Source organism: Athene cunicularia, assembly GCF_003259725.1.
Source record: "Athene cunicularia isolate RWA chromosome 13 unlocalized genomic scaffold, athCun1 chr13_part1, whole genome shotgun sequence".
Classification (NCBI taxonomy): domain Eukaryota; kingdom Metazoa; phylum Chordata; class Aves; order Strigiformes; family Strigidae; genus Athene; species Athene cunicularia.
This window is the reverse complement of record NW_020799117.1, coordinates 13,106,310-13,126,577: the sequence shown is the minus strand read 5'-3', so window position 1 is coordinate 13,126,577 and position 20,268 is coordinate 13,106,310.

The window sequence follows — 20,268 nt, the reverse complement described above, 5'->3', positions numbered from 1 at the left end:
AGCTGGCTCATCAACATAATCTTTGATTCATGATGCTGGCAAAGAACTGAAATTATTCTGAGCTGTCTTTAGATTAAATGAGCTTCTTTGGCCAAGTTTTAATAGCTACATGGAAACACACAGGTAGAAACTGCAAGAGCTGTGTTTTTAACTCTAAGGACAGTTTTTAAAAGACCTCAACTTTTCCAATAGTTTTGTTTCTCCAGGTGGAATGTTTGGTTTGTTTTTTGTTTTCTGTGGTTTTCCAAAACGCTTGGTTATGTTTAATTGCCTTATATAAACCTTTAAGGGATTTGTGTACATATATGTGCATGTAAGAGAGAGGAAAACGGGGCGGAAAGGGTTAGGACTGAAGGTAAGAAGTAGCCTGTATTTGTATAATCCTTCAAAAGGGGGAAGGGGAAAAAAAGGCAAATTGAGATTTTATGGTCTTTTTAGTGCTAAAAAAGCAGTGCTGTTTTGGTGCAATCTTGTAAATTTTTTAGATAATATTATGGATAACGTGCATTTGTTTTATAAGTTTTACCTGAGTATATTCATCCATAGAAATTTTCACCATTAAGTCTAGCTTCTGTTTCTCCATGTGTTGCTTCATCTGCTACACAGCCAGCAATACAGACATCATCGTTTCTCATCCTTAAATATGCTTATATCTGAAATGTCTTTCTTGCCTTCTTAATTCTTCTTGAATTTCATTTACTGCCCTTTAGAACGTACTCCAAATGGTACCTATTTAGTCAGCCTATTATACATGTCTCATAATTTTAAAAGTAAATTTGGGATGTCTGATATTTGCCATGTTATAGCTTTTTTTTCCTGTTCTGTAAACTAATTTCTACTGTTAGAATTCATTAATATGTCACAAAGCTGAAAACTAGCTTAAAATAAAAAGATAAGAAATACCTTATGCTCTGGTCCAAATATTGCTGTATGCATGTATATGAAGAAAAATTATAATTCTAATTTTTAAATTTTACATACAAACTGCACTTAGAACCTCTAATTGAAATATTTTATCAGGGCAGGCCCAAGAAAATAGGCAAAATCATGAGATGTAAAAACTCTAACAGGCAGTACCTCAAAGGCTGAGCTCTGCCTGCTAGGCAGTTTTATTAGCTCTCCTGACAACAACAGAAGCAACAGCCACCAATGACATAATATTTGCAGAACATTATCTCCTTGAAGGGTTATAAGCATAGCCCTGATATATTTGGCCAAGTATTTAGCTAAAATTGTCAAGAGCAGCTGTACATGTCTTCAGTTTCAGTGATTTGTAGTCTTTAAATCATTGCTATTTTGTCTCTTCAGTGGAAATGGTTTTTCAGTTCCCCAGAGCTGCTGGAGCTGATGTTTTTAAAATCAGGCCCATTTTTTATCATCTTTAAAGATGGGTTCAAGACCCCACCTGTGTGAAAACTTATGCTGAAGTACTAAATTCTGATAATGCCATAACTCCAATATATTTAATGTTACGTTTCTTATTTGGTACATTTTGGTGCAGAAAGAAATGTAACTGTACTTCAGCATTCTTGCATATCACCTAAAACTGACCTGTATTTGCAGTGGTTTATTTGATTTGTTCCTTGATTTTAAAGTTTCTCTTGATTCACTAATCTCATGTATTTTAATTAGAGCCCATATAACATTTTCATGTACTCTGACATAGCAGGGATAGTTACAGCTGCTTCATTTCATATGCTTGCTTGTGTAATATGGCTTCAATAACTGATTCATATATCCCTGAATACAGACAACACAGAACTGAGTTTGACCCCCTAGATATCTTCCAAAAAACTACTGAATATTTAAGTGGAAACAAATGGAAATGGAAAATCCATGTCTTGATGATTTATTCTCATGATCAATTGCTCTCAGTGGAAAAAATATGCACTTTATTCCTGACTTAGATTAGTTTGTTTTAAACTTCTACCCATATTGTTCTCATTTTAACTTTTTATTTAAATTCCCTGGGTTTTTATGTGAAGGTTTGTGACCCTGGAAACCACAGCTATGGTTACCTCGGGGGGGGAAAAAAAAAAAAAGTGGATGAGCATACATAACAGTTAATTGGCACTAGATTTATTGGGGGGGTGATTGTTACATCCAGAAGCGTTTGTATTTATTTAATCTATTTTTATGCTGTGATCTATTGTAGAAAAGCAAAGTCAAGAACTCAAAAACAGTTTAAAGAAATTCAGTACTTCTTATTGTAAAAATATTTGAATTTTGCTAATCTGGTCTATGGGAAGAGACACTTCATTGATTTCCTTCATTTCCACACAATATTGTAAAGAATAATTAACTGGAGAAAGCATTACCTCCAGTTCTGACTCTCCCTCTCCTTTTTGAATGCAGAGATGTAACTAATAGAAGAAGCTTTAATGTTTACTCTTTAATCATTATACTACTAATAAACCAATTATCTATTGACAGACTAATTGATAAACATACTGCTATTAGTTCTTCACTCTTCACACCACTATTAACAAAAAAATTTTACTGAGTTACAGTTGTATTGCTCTTTACCTATCTGTACCAAGTCTTTTGGATATAGACCTAGTGGAGAATCTGAGAATTTTTCAAGTAGGTTCCCTCCAGCATCCCAGAGTGCTTGGTCAGCTATGCTATAATCTCCTGGTGTTCTCACTCCTACCATTGCAAAGATCTCACCTTCTCTTATTCAGTAACCAATAGGGTTCATTTTGAACCTTATTCTATTTTTTTTTCTTGACCCTCCTATTTGCCATCCTTGCATTTTCCTTTCTCTGCCCCAGTCTGCTCTCAGATATGTATCCTGTCCTAGCTATTTATTCTTGTTAATCCCACTTTTGCTAGATCCATACCCAAATTTAATGTTTCTCATATTGTTACATAGGTAATCTTGATGTTATAGTGTTATTCTGCGGCTGCCTAAGCATTGTTTGCCTTGTAAGATTCTGCTCCCAAAAATCCCTTTTCATCTTTCTGGTTCATACTGGTTACATATTGTTTACTTTGTGTGCTTTCTAGTAGATTTGATTCTACCTTCGCTTTGGTTCTTCTATCTTCTATTTTATACAGGGCAAACTCATCGTGTTATACGCTTTTCCTTTTTTTGTGATCACAGAGTACCCTATGATGCTTAGGATGTATTAATTAGAGAATTAACACATAGGTGTTTAATCGCAAACTAGAAAAAATATTGTAATCTCAACTGTGAACCACCATGAAGCTACCTAAAATGTGATTCTACCCTCAAGGAACTTTGAGTGAATTCAGAGGTTGTATATTAGGCAAATAATTTTACTTTTTGTAGGTTATATATATATATATATATATATATATATATATATAATATATCATATATATATATATATATATGCTCTACTTTATTTTTTTTAATATATATTGTAGATTTAAAGCCATGATTGTTAGATTTGTATGCAGAAATAGTAGATGTAGTCTAACTGTCCATATTGGTACTGGGGTGAAGGTACACTGCAGGATACCATTCACCAACTATGTGCCCTGATGTCTATAAGCATACAGTTAAAGAAAATAAATTAGTATTTTTGACTAATAAGATAAAATTTTTACCATTCAGTCACACTTCAGTACACCATATCTACTTACGTAACAGATATTATAAAAGTCAAAACCTTTACAAGATTTGCATTTCCTATGTTTCACTGATGTTTCCTACCTAAACATCTGGTTTATAACCTATTTTGGTGTTCTTAAACCCTTACTTTTTTCAATAGAGGACTATTAGGCAATATGATCTTTCTTCAGTTATCTGTCATCATCCTAGTTACAGATTGAAAACCATTCACTTTATCCAATTTTGTCTTGATGAACTCTCCTAGATCTTAAGGAAGTTTGTCCCCTTTGAAGTACTTTTCTGTCCTGCACCAATCTTTCAGCATTTCAGTGATTTTCCTTCTTAATTACATTCTTTCAGTGTTCATATTTGCCTCTTCCTTTTAACTGAAGCTCTGAATGTGTCTCAACTTCAGTCTTTCCACAGTAATTTGGGATGTATTTCTTACATTCTTCGAGATGTTTGGTTGCTTTTTATAATTTAACCAGACTTTTCAAGATAATGAAAAAATTAACTTTTAGAAATATATAACACTTATTGCTCTCCCCTGCTTCTTCAGATGTCATTATTTTCCATATTCTAATCCTCTCCTCTTTTAGAACAGATTCTTCCTTCTCATCAAATCTTTAAAGCTTTGGCAGAAGTTTGCAGAACTCTGCAAGAAGCATTTCCATATGTTTTCCCTTTTCTCTTTTCCTTTTCCCCTTATGAATATTGTGTCCAGCATACTTATCTCTTATCTGAGCTGACGCAGCATCCTAACTCTGCAGCCTTGAAATATGTTCCAGTATTAATTTGCACTAATGTACAGAACTAGTACTAAATTTGGGCACAATGAATGAGGGTATAGTGTTAATTTTTAAAAAGTATTAAAATACTGTACTACTCCAATATTTCACAGAAAAAGAGCCAGGGAACAAAACTGGGCTTGCAGTATTATCTAGAGAGCTATAAAGAAGTTAGATCAGCATGCAACAGTTAGAAATATGAAAGCTCTGGGGAGCAGAAATTTATATCTTCCATTATATTTTATCATAACAAAATGTAAATGCTTAAAATAGGCTGCTTAGATTTATATTTTCACTAAAAGCCTATGGTAATCCTCTTACTGCTTTACAATTAAGTTCAATTTAGTAACGTACAACTAAGAAAACAGCTCTTTGGTTTGTAAGTACCTCTTACTAATAATTCCCATGGTAAAGAAAAAATATTTTTTTCTGCCTAAATTTCACCTAATTTTCAGATACAAGTTACCTAGCAGGCTTTGTGCATATTTTTCAGTATAGAGAAACAAGATGCTAAAAATGATAGGCAATCAGTTTTGCCTGCCTGCCTTGGAATCTTTTCAAGGTGGGAGGACCTAACTTTACTAAGAATGTGCTTAGTACTAACCCACAGAATTTTGGCTTCAGAACAAAGGTTGCTTTTAAATAAAACAACCTACCACAAGATGTGTTTCTGTTTGTATTTTTAAGATTTAAAAATATAGACAGTGATCTGCCTTTACTTCAGCTGAGAAAAAGAATAAAGGTCAAAATAGTAATACAGCCTAAAAGTTTTGCTAGCTGCATTGAGCATTAATTATCTGATAACGCTTTAACGGTCTGATCCCAGTCTATCGAAGTGAATAAAAAAGAATAAAAAAGATACTTTAATGTTCTTATGCGATTCAAAAATCACAGGATCAATTCACAGTAAAGATCAAAGATTCTTTTGGATATTTCAAACATCCTCTTCCCTGTCCTCATGCTCCCCTTTCTCTCTATGCTTTAAACTCTCTGCTGGCTTTTTTTTTTTTCCCTTTTATTTAAATGCAAACTGATGATTCATAGCAAAGACTAAGAATATACTTTATTCCTTTTTAAAATGACAGCACTAGATTCTCAAATCTAGCATAGTGAAGAAGGATGTACTTGAAGAGAATTTAAAAGCTACTGCAGATCTTTGTACTATGCAGTGGTAGTTTTTTTGGAGGTGGGTTTTTTTTTTAATCCCACTGCCTTAAATGGTTCATACTTTTTATCTTCAGATATTATTAAATTCACTTCCTTATTGTTTTGAAAATGAGGATAATGCAGAAATTCAAATGGACTGTTGTCTATCTTTTTTACTTTAATTCTGAATTGAAATTAAGTGAGGGATAGTCTTTGCTAAGTAAAAGTGCCTTGGGTTTTGGTTTTTTCCTTTCTAGTCTTAATGAGGAGCTGTTTCATAGATCTACACTCACTTTCACCACATGGTTAGAGTGTACGCTTTGTGGAATCAATATTTTAAAATTAAGACTGTGGGCTTTCCTGGAGATTGAAGTGTTAGTTCACCATTCTTTATGTCCATCTGTTGGAAAATAACGTCACAAGGATCTCTAGAAAGAAATTACACTTCTTCAACTGTACCTATTTTTCTGAAGGATCTTGCATTCAAACATCTGTGATGCTGGTTCACCCAGCCACCGTATTCCTATTGAGACTGACTATTTATCTTTCTTCCAAACATGTTATATAGTGGCATAACCCTTGATTCCTGAAAACTACCATGGCCTGTTGGACTGTGTATCTCGTATTACATTCCCTATTCTGTCATAAAGGCTTTGTCTTATGGTACCCAGATGTAAAATAACATGATTAGTAGAATAGCTGGAACATACTAAGTGCTTGGCAGGAAAAGAGTTAAAGAGGAGACAATCACATCTTCATAAACAATCAAATTTTGCTCCCCCCCCCCCCCCCTTAGTTTAGGGCTGGTTTTATTCTGCTGCTTCTAGTGAAGGGTAAAACCCAAAATGACCAGATTGTACTGTTCCAGGGAGATGCTGTGTTGCCTTAGTATCTTTAGTCCTTTCAAATACCAGTATGTCTGAATGTCACTTGCAGAATCCTCTTATGAAATGCCACTTCAGCAATTATCACAACGAAGGAAGTGCAGAGGAGATGAGAACAGCAAATCAGTTTGGCTTTATGTTCTAATTAAGATTTTGATCGAATATCCAGCTATCTTTCCTGATCCCTGCTGCTAGTTATAGAGGTGCAGAAAGCCTTGATTTGAATATGGAGAAAGAATCTTACCATGTAGGTTAAAGATATAAAGAAACAGTCTCCCTGCTGCTGGAGATCTATGTCTACTGAAATGCACAGCTGCTGCAACCCCGGGTAACGTTCTGTCCCTGGTGCAGACCACTATTTCCAGGCCTGAAGCCTGGGTTTAGGCGTATCTGCCATGTTCTGGACACAACAGCACTGCCCCATCCTGATGTGGTTTAAACCCTCCTGCCTTCCTTATCCCTTGTATTCTCTTCTCCTACTGTGACACTGCATGAGAAAACAAGCTCTTGTGAGATGAGGGTTAATGAGAGGGAGGTACTCAAATACCCTGGCTTTCCCTCACACCTGATGCAGATATTTGAGCGTGTCATCATCTTTAATATCTCTCCTCACAACAACCAAGTCATGATATTATTTTCAGCTTCTGAAATGAGGTACAGGGAGGTTAAAACCAAAAATCAATAGCTCAGATTAATGATATGCCTTTAAAACTAGCCAGCAGTAGACAATAATAAGTGCAAGGACTTTGACAGAATTCTGAGGGACAGAATCTTGCCTACATGTTCAGTCCAAGGTCAGATGAAAAGTCTGTGATTTACATACACACCCTAATCTCTGGACAGTCCTTTTCAATTCAGTCTTTCCAGCAGGCAACTGGAACTAAGCCACAAACATACTCAGCATCTGAGGTTAGTTACTTTGGCTGGAACTGATGCAAGGAACATCATATTGCAAGGCAAATGCTCTCGGTTAGCAGAAATAAGCAAATTTTCCTGATCTGTTGCCTAAAATTTCTGCATGAATTGAATGCGTAGTTTTATGGTAGTTATTCCTGATACCTGGTGTTTACCAAATCTTTTGGAAATGTATTAGACTGCCGCAGTAGTTCCCCTCCTAATTTATTCCAACTATGTTAACAATTCTGAGACAAAAATGAAAACACATCTGAATAAGCTTCTGGTTTGCAGATAATGATAATAATAAGACATGCTAAGAAAATCCAATAGAGGAAATCATCATTGTGGGAAAATTCATTGGACTAAAATGCTATTTACTCTCTTTTCTTACAATTTAAATTTACATTTTGAAAAGGAAATCATTATCCAAAATTATACAGAGGAAAATTTAAGGTGAAGGAGAGACCATAAGTCTTTCCCAAAGAAAAATAGAGATATTGCAAATACTTGTCTTAGTGGAAGAGAAAGAATAGAACAAGACAATTTCAATTTAATTCAATAGAGAATTTCAATACAGCATTTACAGAGTGTGTACTCTGTCAACTTAGATGTGAAAGAAGTTGTTCATGGGCTTTACATCAATTAAGAAGAATTGGGATCACAATTAGACCATTGATAACACTTTTTGTAATATAAAAGATAATTAAATGTTTGGTTGTATGAACAGATGTTAGCCATTTGTAGGCTCTGAACTAATTCTGCCCATGATTGTACAGAGGAAAAAGAGGCTGCTCTGTCCTAGTAGCACACACAGTTTATGTTAATAGTAAATGCTCATTTAGTTGTGCTGGGCCACTAAGAAGTTACAGCTGTGGTCAGAACATCCTGTCCTGCTAGTTTAGAGAGTTGCAATATTAGACTGTAGGCTGAAGTCATCAAACCCAAAAAATCTTTAAACCAAAGCTTCAAGACTTCCAGTGGCAGAATGCCTATTCTGATGGTAGCTGAAAGTAGTCAGTAACAATCTTGGAGTAGTGTGCTTGTATATGAAGACCTGAATCTGTGCTCATGGCTGTTGTGTCTGGAGGGATGGAGGAGGGAGAGAGCTCTCTGTCTCAGGACCCATTTTGTAATAAGACCAGAACAGAGATCCCAAGTCTGATATTCAAGGCACAGCTTCAAACTTATGTATTCAGGCTGTGGTAGGCAAGGGATGGTTAGTGTATTTGACTCCTGTGATTTTTGAACACAACCATTTCTGAAGATCATGGCTTGCATATCAATGTTTTGTTTTAAGTCCATTTTATAGCGGTTCAGTAAAAAATGGGACAACTCTACCTCTTGTTTACCCAGAGATGAAAGCAGGGACACTATTGATGTTGGCAGTTCCACAAATCCTACTCCATTTTTCATTTCTTAGAAGAGGTACAGGGCAGATTTATCTTAGTCACAAGCTGGTTGGGTAATGTGACTAAAAGAACAGCACATCAGAATATTCACCCCCTCAAAGATTTTACATTTTCTGAATTGCTTTTATTGTTGAGCTATATTTAAGATGTATTTTACTGTGTATTCATGAGTATCTGTGTGAGCATGAGTGTTTTCATCCACGTACTACGTTCAAATTAGTTAAGAAATGATTGACTATCATTTTGAAAACTATGAACAAAAAACAGAATTCTAAAAACTACTTAAAACTTATATGTCAAATCCAATGGATGCTAGAGGTGAAAAAAAACAATATGAGAGTTGTTTACATGACTTATGAGCTAGGCTATTAATTTGCAAATACAAGTGCTACTGTGAGGATTTATTGTCTATTAGTATGGTGTGCAATAAAGAGGAGTGATATTAAGCAAAAATTATCTGATGTTAATACAGTCTTGTTGCTTCTTGTAGAGTATTTATAGCAAATAAACATATCATTTATTAAAAACTTTTAAAAACCTGAATGCTTTGTACTGTCAATATTCAAATTAGATATAATGTTTAACCAACATTACTATCAATTAATATAAATAATTTCTATTTCAAAAATCACAGGGAACAAATGTCACTAAGTGATAAAAGCAATCACCGTCTTTATAAAGATATTTCTTTCTACCTTATATGCAGATTGTAGCACATTATTTGATGATCTGCTATTATCTGGCTTCTGAAGGGGAAATGTGATTCTTTCAATATACTATTAAATTAAGCATTTCCTTGAAGTGGTCATTTTTCAGCAACAAGCTGTCAGTTAGACTTAGCTGAGTTTTTCCAAGCAAGATAATGCTTAAAATTTAATGGTGTGATGATGAGTCTCTGGAATTAGGTGTCTAATGCATATTGCAGTACAGAGCTGTAAGTATTCTCACACCATAACTGACTGGGTTTGTAGATTCAGTGTATGTGCAATAAAATACTCCTGTATGTATCAAGTACACAAAGACAGTTCCTTTAAAACTCTGAAATACCCTCTTATGGGCTATATTGCTGATTTTGTAAGGGATTAATTGAAAATCAAACCAGAAGTAAAAACTAATCCCTATTTTAAAACACTGGTCTTGACAGAGTCAAAAACCTGAAATATCAGTTTTGCTCCTTGGGTTCTAGCAAAAAATATCCTTACCTTGAAAAGTAATTCCACTGCATTAATCTAGAGATACAGGCATTTTATTCTTGCAACTAGTTTCTACCCACATATGGCAGAACTTCATGAATAATAAGCTGGATTTGCTTTAAATTTCAGGCTACTCAGTACACAATGTAATTACTTCACTTTTTCATTCCACTATAAGCTGCAGTGATAGCAAAGTCACCTTAACAGAATATGAATATGAAATACGTTTCAGTCCTATAGTTGAAAAGTTTTGTATGGGAACTTGGGTACTTTATGTTGGTTTTTTTTTTTATATTAAGTGAATAATTTCCCTTGAACTGAAAATTAATGGACTGACAGAAGTCCCCTGATAACATTTCAGGCACTATATGAAGTATATTCTACGCTGACTCACCATAAAGCTTAGTTGTCATGCTTGTTTAGGTTCTTGGTTCATCTGTCAAAGAGCTCAATATGTGTTCCACTTAGTACCATTAATGGTGTGGTTATGGACATGTGAAATTGGAGTGTGATTCTTCAGGGAACACCTACACTGTCAGCCTGGCTCTTTGCTTCGCCTCTAGGATCTATTCACTTACCATTATACAGTCAAGTTTACCCCCTGTGTTCCCTTCTGAAATGAGTCAGATAAATCTCTCTATAGAAACCTGGGCATGGATGACCATGGAGGCTGAAAGGTTCTTCCAGTGGTGCTGCACATGCTGCCCACAGCAGCTTTGGCTCCCACTGCCCAGGGTCTCCTCAGATGCTATTGTAGCTCATCCAGAGTTCTTGCACACACCCCTGTCTCAAGGCCAGGGCATTTAATACTCAAGGAGTTACCCTGCATAAATACTTTTACAGGCTACAATGCAGAACCCTCACGATTTTAAGCAGTTGAACCAAATAAAATACAAAAATACTTATCTTTTGCTGGGCCATGAGGATGACATGGTATATATCCAGACACAGCCAAGTCTGCTTTGGAAACCAATAGCTATGGGCAAGGTGAGAACAAGAACATCCAAACCAGCTGTTCCTGGCATAGTTCACAGGCACAATGGACTGGGTAAACCAAATCCCTTCAAACTTACAACTGGATCCCCCTCTCCTAAATTTTCCTGTCTGAAAGAGAAAATGAGCTCTCCACTGCAGTCACGTAGTTCGATGGTAGCACGAGTAAACTGTCTGAGAACCTGAAGCTGCTACTTGACTCACTTTCACAGAGAAGCTAAGAGAAAATCAGTAAAGTTATTTGGTCAGGTCAGAAGAGGCTTGAGATATTGTTTTAAAGTTGTTAGGTATTAAGAAGATGATGACAGTTTTGATATCTGGTACAGAAAATGTTCCAAAGGAGGGCAAACAGAGTATCAAAGACAGATGGATAGAAAATGCCAGTAAGGGACTGATTAGGTAAGTGAAGATCATGAGAGAGAAATACAGCTATCACAAGTCTGAAGACAGATGACAGCTGGTGAGTTTTGAATGGCCCATGAAGAAGAAAAGCCTGAAGACTGTATAAGGGTATAAGACTTGGATATAAAATCTGAAATTATTTTGTAGAAATCTTATTGCCAGAGCCTCTAAAACTGACCATTATATTTTCATGAGTTTGGAATGCACAAGTGGGCTGAAAGAAAAAACTAGATTTCTTACTAGATGTAGAGTAGTATATGAGAAATATCAGCTGATAAGTTTACATTGTGTTACCTGAAGTTGGTAACATGAATACTGTCCACTGGTCTCTATTTCAAACATACTGTTTTCTTTTTGCACTTTCATAAGTTAAAGTAGCAACAACTTGGCTTCCATCAGTCAAACCTGAGGTATTCTTGAGCAGAACACACAGAAAGTGCAGAATGGTATTGCTTTTGACACTTATGGCTGGAATATTAAGGTCAACTACCATGTGACTTCAGAGCCTTTCATTTGTATGCCATTTAACACTGCATTTAGATGTAAAAATGTGTCACTTGTGAGCAAGACATTGTCACTCTGTGACTAAAACTTCTTTATATATGAGCATTTTCAACATTTTTCCTTGTTAACGAATGACTAATAAGGATAATTTTATTTCCATTTACATTTTTACTGTAATGAAGATATTTATCTTGTGAATTGTTGTGACCCTCAGTAGATGCTATTAGTATTGCACTCCTTAAACACATCCATAACTCTGAACAGTTCTTACTATTCCTTTATTCTGTTGCTACTAAGAATACTTTCTGTAAGTATTATAGAATTGAAAAAAACTTCAGGGCATTAAAGTGGATGTCTATATGCTACAGCGCTGGAAACTTTAAATTAGTTGTTGGTATAGATAAGACAAGGCAGGCTGGAAATGTCATTGAAATGTGGCCATTGTCAGCATGATATAAAAACGTGAAGTTTGAGAGTTAAGGAAAATCACTGCTCTTTCTAAAAAGTCTCATACAGATGTGCAGATTTTGTTAACAAAGTCACAATTTATGTCACAAAGTGCCCATTTCTATCAGTTGTATTTTCCCCCAACTAATACTTTAGCTTAGAGAAGAAATAAAGATATTTCAATTAAAGAGATGGGCAAAAAATTGAAATAGGGACGAAAATCCTTTCTTCCTATTCTCAGCAGTTTCTATGTACTATATGGGTCTTTAAGCTGCCCTAGAGCTTGTATTTCTAGCAGCTGTACTATGGAATCTCTGGATCAAAAATGTTAGGTAGGAGGTAAGATGGAGTAGCTTCAGGCATGCAGAGAAAGTTACATTTCAAAGGAATGCAGAAGTTTTGGTGCAGAAGTTTTCAGGCTTTATCTCTCCTAACAGCTCTGATACAGGAATGCAGTGGTAACCCATTATAAAAGAACTTTACAAGTGGAATGCAAACTTCTGTAGACACAGGTTAAGTCCAGAGTTTCTAATTAATTGATTGTGTTTACATTCCATGTCTTTCAAATGGCTAGTAAACAGTAAACTTAACTAGCCTATTTGTGGTCATAACTAAGGTGAGCTAGGTGACTAGACTTTTTAATTTAATTTAGAGTGTCCAAAGCTTCACTTGCATTCATAAGTGTGATGCTTATGAACACTCCAGAGAGAGCAAATGTTTAGATGGTTTTGTAACACCCTTCAGTATCCTGAAGCAGAACACTGTCAGTAAACACTGCGTAGGTTTTTAGAAGTTATAGTGTTTCCATCATTGCTTCACTGAATGTGGAAGCATAATGATTACATTTTATCTGCCAGCTCTACTGTAGGTCCAATAGCGCTATAGTCACCATTTTGCAGCAGCAGTGACTGCAGTCACAATTTTACTCCATTTTTAGAGTGCGTACCTCCAAACTGGTTATGTGAGACTTTTATGACAATTTTGTTAGATCATTAGATCATTAAATCCTCTGTCCACTTTCTGCTGCATCTGTGGTAACACTTCTGAAAGGAATATCTGTGTTTGTTCAGGACATATAGACAGTTACTCCTTTCTTTAGAAATTTTGTGTGAAAGCGGACACATATGCAGGTACCTCTTCTTGTGCATTAGTGCCATAATGCCTTTTCTCTCATCTGGATTTACCCAAGTAGGCTCAGAAAAATCTTTTTGCAATTGTACTTATATTTTGAATCTTTTAGTGATTTTTTTGCCATTTTTTACTGAGCTAGCTAAAGAAATGTTATATGGGGAACTTTTCCTTTCTAACAAAACCTTTTTTTTCAGGGACTCGTTATTTTCAAGTTATGGAGAAGAAAAAAGAAAAGGAATTACGAACAAGCTGAAATACCATAACCTCCAAGGTTGTGTCTGTAGCTAATTTTGCTTCAGTGCTTTCTCATTGCCACTTAACCTTTGCCAGTTAAAACAGTTCCCAAATAATTTTTTTAATATAAATCTGCATTTTCTGGATGCCTCTTCTAGACAGCCAAAAATTAGGCATTTAGTCTACACTCCCAATACAATCAACGGAGAGAACAGTGTGTCTTCCTAAGTGATTTGTCCTGTGTCTCTTGGATACTAGCTTAGAATGAAATTAGTCACCCTCAGGAAGCACTTACCACTTTCCAAGTGAGGGCAATTATGGTGATCAGCTTAGCTGGTTAAACTCTGGTGAGATCAATATACTTTACCTTTATTTCCTTTAAGATAAAGGACAGTGACATATTATAAATTTTATTAAAATGAATTATAAAAATGCAATACATATAAAAATGCAATCTATACATGTACATAATGCATATAGTTACAAAAATCTGTCAAATTCCTCTGCATTTGGCTTTTCTATATTTTTATTTTGCCCATTCTCAGACATTAACAATAATAGAATGTCCAAAGACATTTCCCCACACACAGTGTTAAACTGAATGGTCTTTGTACAAATATTCTCATTCGCTTGCATAACATCACATCTGATGAGAGAATATCTATTTAATTGATACAGCCATAATTTTACTGACTCTTACTGGCCTATTCTGGATAAGGAATACACGTCATATGATGTGTTGCACAGCTAGCCAAAGCAATCCATTGTCTGTAGATTATGTGTTTCTTTACTGAGCCATATGGACTTCTTATTGCCCTCTTAATGTGACCTGAAATAAACCAGGCCATAGGAAATAGAGACAAAAATGAGGATTTTGCTCTTTTAGACTTGGTAGGTAGATGTCTAGATCTGATTGAATCTTGGATTTCAATTCCAACAATTCTGAGAACAGACTGATTTTCTTTCTGCTTACATTACAAAAAGATTTCCTGCAAAGTAAGCTTATTGAACCATTTCATTATCAGTTGCACACAAATATTTATGTTGAAGTAAAGATCTAGCATAATGTTTTATGAAAAGCTGATGAAGCTGATGTGTTCTTATGAAACATTTGGGGTTTGTCTAACAGCCTTTCCTGATGTATGAGAGTTTGGTTAGTGAACTTGCAGCCTCCCCCTCCCTTCAGTAATGAGGTCCCCATTACTGTAAATAGATCCTCATAAATGAGATATTAAGATCTTCCTTTGCATTCTTTCTAGTGCTTCTAATGAAATCTTTTGGTGTAGGATTCTTACACAGACTAGAGTTGAAAGTCTCCATTTCATTTATATGGTTTCCATCTCTATTTCATTTAAAGCTGATAGGATATTTGCATAAAATTATGAATCGCATTCTCTTCTTTTGAGAATCTAGTATAAAACTGGCCATACCACAGGATGAGAAGAGCTTACTCACTGCTCTAATTATAAATCTAAGGACTAATTAACCTTCCATGACTAAATTAAATTCCAAATAAAAAGAACAGACAGAAGCCTTTAAACAAAGATTTAAAGCCCACTAGAATATAAAGTACAAAATATATTCAGGAGGCTGGTTTTGAATTTGACATTGATGAAGATGTGCTGTATTTGCAAATGGCACATGCAACACTAGTTTGGGAAACGGGCATTCAGATCTTAACAGCTGGGGCAAACACTGTCACTACTAAAATGTAGAACTGCAAAGAGCTATGTAAATTTATAACAAAACTCTTTCCTGCAGCATTGTTTCAGATCAAGAATTTTTTGTTCATTATTTAAAATTAAAATGTATTAATGCTATTTTTATTCTGTTGGAGGGCAAAACCCACAGAATATATGATTCCTGGCGCCTTTTTTTTTCAATGTTAAACAAAACTGCCTTGTATAATTGACAACATATTTGTGGACCGAGGAACAAAATTCCATTTCCCTCACTGGAGTGGAATCAGATTCATGAGTCCAAACAGCAATAAAATTTTCCATCTGCCCAAAAAAGCAAATAGACCTGATTCTGAATGGATGAATAGAAGACTGACTGTTGTGTATTTGTATTTGTTTCTATTCCAATAGAACCTTAAATTAAGACTTTAGTATGCCTTTGAAATAAGGGCATGAATAAATTAATTCTAGGTTGAACAATTCCTTCCTTGGTCTTCTCTCCAGATATTTATTCCCAGAGATAAAGACTGAGTAAACACCAAAATGTGATTTACAGCCACTGCCTCTGTACTTGATTGCTTTGAGTGGATGTTCTGCATTACTCCTCTTGATACTTTGTTATATGACTGCTAGACACTCTAGATTTTGCCAGTAACTCACTCATGCGAGGACAACTCAGAAAAAAACCTAAATAGGCTTATGTTTACATTGTTAATATATGACTTTTTGTGAGTTCTTTAGGAGTCAGATATTTAGAGGAAAGGATCAAATATTAATCTGCTATTCTGAATCAATACAAAGCTTTTGTATTGTTATTGATTCTGTTTTAAATATGATAATGGCTATAAAGTATCAAGTTCTCTATATGAAACACAGCCTAACTAAAAGTGATGTTTATTCAATCACTTGCAAGGCATTGCAAAGTCCTGTCTACAGCACAAAATAACAATTACCAGGATTATGGCTGTTCTACAGTGGGCACTGATGATACAACACATATTGCTCTTAGAAAGCTTAAGTAAATCTTTGGCAACATTCTATATTTTTCCAAATATACTTGGCAGTGGCAGCTGGAAGAAAATGTAGAGGAAGAAATTTGTGCTATAGGTACTGTTGATGCAAAGGCATGAAGCTGAACTACAAATCTGTGAAGAACATAGGATACTCTTGTAGCACTAAAATACTTTAAGAATCGGTTTGGCATTTAGAACTGTCTGGGAGAAATATTTCTGTTGCTGTATGTTCTGAACTAAAAGGCGGAGAGAAGAATTGCAGCAAGAACCATCTTAGCACAGGATAAAGACCATAAAAAACCACTGTAGCTCTCCTATGGGCATATGGAATGCAGTTATGTGATGCATCATCCTTTTGCTTGTGTAGTGTCACTCTCACTAAATTTCCTCTGTAAAATAATATATAGATCAGATCACTGGAAAAGAATATGGTATTTTCTTCTAATATTATTGTTTCAAAAGATCTGTCTGTCAGACAAGTGGTTCACTTGATGCTTTCTACTAAGAACTTGAATGGCAAGATAATATGGCTCCAGGCTTAATATCTGTTACGTAGGATATAGGAGACACTTTCATGCTATATTTAGCTTTAGGTAACTTATTGATCCAGCCATTTTTTTTCAGTGACATTCTACCTGACTTTATTTTAAAATTGAAATGATAAATGTTTTCCCTTAAGTTAAAAGATATTTACATTATATCATATGTACTCATGTCAACAAAATCAGGGTTTTGTGGTCTACTTGTATTTTTCTTCCAAATAAGAAAATACTTTTGTGGATATTTGAATAACAGTTTAAATAAAATGAAACAAGTTTGGCTTACTATACAGCTTTATTCACCATGACAACCAATATATTTCTATTCTATTGCAACAGACCTTTTCTAACTTCTATTCATCATAGTATTGTTCAAAAATGAATTTGTGTTTATATATATATATATATATATATATATATATATATATGCATATACTTTTTTTGAATAGCATTCAGGAACAAAGGTATCCAGATATGTGAACCCAAACAAGGACACATTTATGGCAAGCTTTATGGGATGCTTGTCTGATGATGTGGAAGGGCATTAAAATTCAAAGAAGGTTAGAGAAACTTACCCATTGATCTGTAGAGATCTGAAAATTAGATTGTCCAACTCAACACCCATTGTGAGGCTTGGCATTTAAATAACTTCAGTAGCTCCTGTCAGGAATTAGAAAAAATCTAGTTCTTTAAAGTTGAGTGCTTTATTGCTCAGTGATAATGCAATGAGACTTGAATACAACATTGCATGCCAATGTGATATTTTTTGGGTTACAGTGGGGGGAGAGACTGAACGTTTTTTGTTTTTTGTTTTTTTAAAGTGTGAAGGTTTGGATGTGAATTGTTATTTTGGAGTAGATTTTTGTCCTGAACTATTTTTTTACTCTGGGCTACTTCACTTAAAATGTTCACTGATGGCAGCAGTGTATTAGTAGATGACAAATGAAGACTCAAGCTACTCTAGGAGAAATGTGCAGGCAAAATAAAATGTTATAATCTATATCAGAAAAATGCCACTGCACCATTTTAATTGTGGAGTCTTATCTATGTATGGGATTGATCAAAAGGTTTGTCAATCCCATAGTAGTTTGTTGTTATATCTATTGTATGCATGTGCCTTCTTGTTTCTCATTTTTAAACCAGTAACAAATAATTATATAATCAGGTACTTATTGCTTGAATTTTTGCAGTATAAATGTTCCTCAAAAGAATACTGTCATAAGCTTCCTTGAGAAACCAAGTACTTGCCAAACGCACTGGAGTACTTATTCTGCACAATGGCAGTGATGTTCAATAGTCTGAGTGAGTTTTTGCAAGAACTAATCCTTACCTATTTCTCTAGCAAAACTAACTTTCCCTCCTCTAACTCCGTCTAAAACAACAGGTTTTAGTTCTGATTCCCCTTCCACCCCCAGAGGCCAATCTCTTCTCAATGCATATAATCTAAGGAAATCAGATAACTGTATGTATGTAAATGTATGCAAATAACCTTCTTTCCTAATGTTCCATCCAGTTAGTAGAGATTGACTGATGTGCCTATGCACCATTGTGATTTCCCATATGGAAAAGATAGATTGTGCTGAACATTGGCCCCTAAAGAGAATTTCAGAATTTAATTTTTTTTTAAGCAATTATTCTCTGTTACTTGAAGATAGCTTAATATCTTTTTATCTGTAAAGGTGTCATGAAACATGAGTTCCAGTTAACCACTGAACTTATTTAATCAGCAGACAATTCACTTAATAAAAAGAAGGAAAAATACTAGGATGTATTTTCTAAGACCTGATTAACAATGTATTCAAAACATAAAATCACCTAACAATGCTATATTTGAAATTAAAACAATCAGTTACAGATTGTTAGGAATTCTTATGAGGTATAGCTTTACCATTTTGGCTAACTACATAAGGTAGATATTCACTCTCGATGTATGTTTTCAGTATTAGATGATTAACCATATAAGCAAGCTTCAGTCAAGAAGGCGGCAGATAATTCATTCAGTAGAATGACTAGTCCTGCTTGCTGTCTTGACTTTTTTTCAGAGGTCAGCTACCCAGGGTTCTTTGTAGGTCATCCTCATTCTTTACAAGAAAATCAACGGCCTTCTTCACACATCAAAATTTTGCACAAAATTACTCTTTTTCTAAATCTTTTGTTTGATCATCTGCTGGTTTTCTGTTCCGGTAGTTTGACCACATAAACTATTAATAGGAAAAGAATGCATTTTTCTTCCTGAGAAAAGCAGGATAGTTCATATTACATATCTGAGCATGTCACACAGGGCAACATGTGAATGGCAACCAATTAGGGAAGAAAACAGTCAGCAACAGGTGATTTCTGTGATAAATCACAACCATCCAGCTTGTCTTCTAACTAGGAGTAAGATGAAGAATTGATACTTAGTTCAGCCTGATCAAACCTAAAAGCAAAACTACTTTTGCTCAAAGCTGATCAGAAATTGTCAGTACATCCTCTGCCGTTTCTGAAAATCTGGGTGGTCACAAAGAAGGGAATGTGTAAATAATTCACTGAATTGTGTATGAGTGCTTATGCATGCATGGGTAAAATACAAAGTAGGTGGTAAAATGCTCCAGCAAAATACTGTCAGATTTTGATTATTCATACTAGTTAGTGGAGTAATAAATGAATTCAGAATTATTATGAAATAAAATACACTGCTGTGTAGTCACCACATTATTAATATAAAAATGCTCTATTGGAATCAGTAAATAGGATCCCGTCTTAACCTTATGGTGTTCATCCTCTGCTAGCTGCGCGATGAACTTGTTGTGCCAATACATTGAGCAGACTAAAATAGTAAATTCAGTGGTGTAAATTCATAATGTGCCAATCTATGTGACATCTACTACTGCCTCTTTCAATTTGCCAAATACCTGCTAAATATCTAAGTATGTGTGCCTTTAAGTGGATTGTTTTGAATCCTGGATTCTGTCAGAATGATAGTTTAAATAATTCTTGAATTAAGGCTTCAATTTCTTTTAGACAAAAAAGTTTTCACTTTTATAACGGTCAGATTTTCTTCTTGATGTGGGTAAAACAGTAGAATTCTATACCTTTATTTTCAAGCAACATGGATTTTGGAAAATTGAAAACATTTTGTTTTGTGAACTTCCCTTTTCTCTGATCTTTGGAAAACTTACAAAACTGGCTATCCTGGTTTTCAGATCTACCCAGACTTTCTATCTGGTGGCTGTGTAATGTACCGTTTAGTATGTCCTGATAGAAGACCAGATGTCTCCAATGGTAAAATGATATACAGCTATATTAGAAACTACTCTGCCAAATAAAGAGTTTAAATCTTTCAGATCATGGTCAGGGACAAAGTACCTAAGACCTCCAGTGTTTTCTTGGGAAATCAGGGGAGATATTTCTATTTTAATTTCTTTATCTATGTATTGGGCTGTCTCT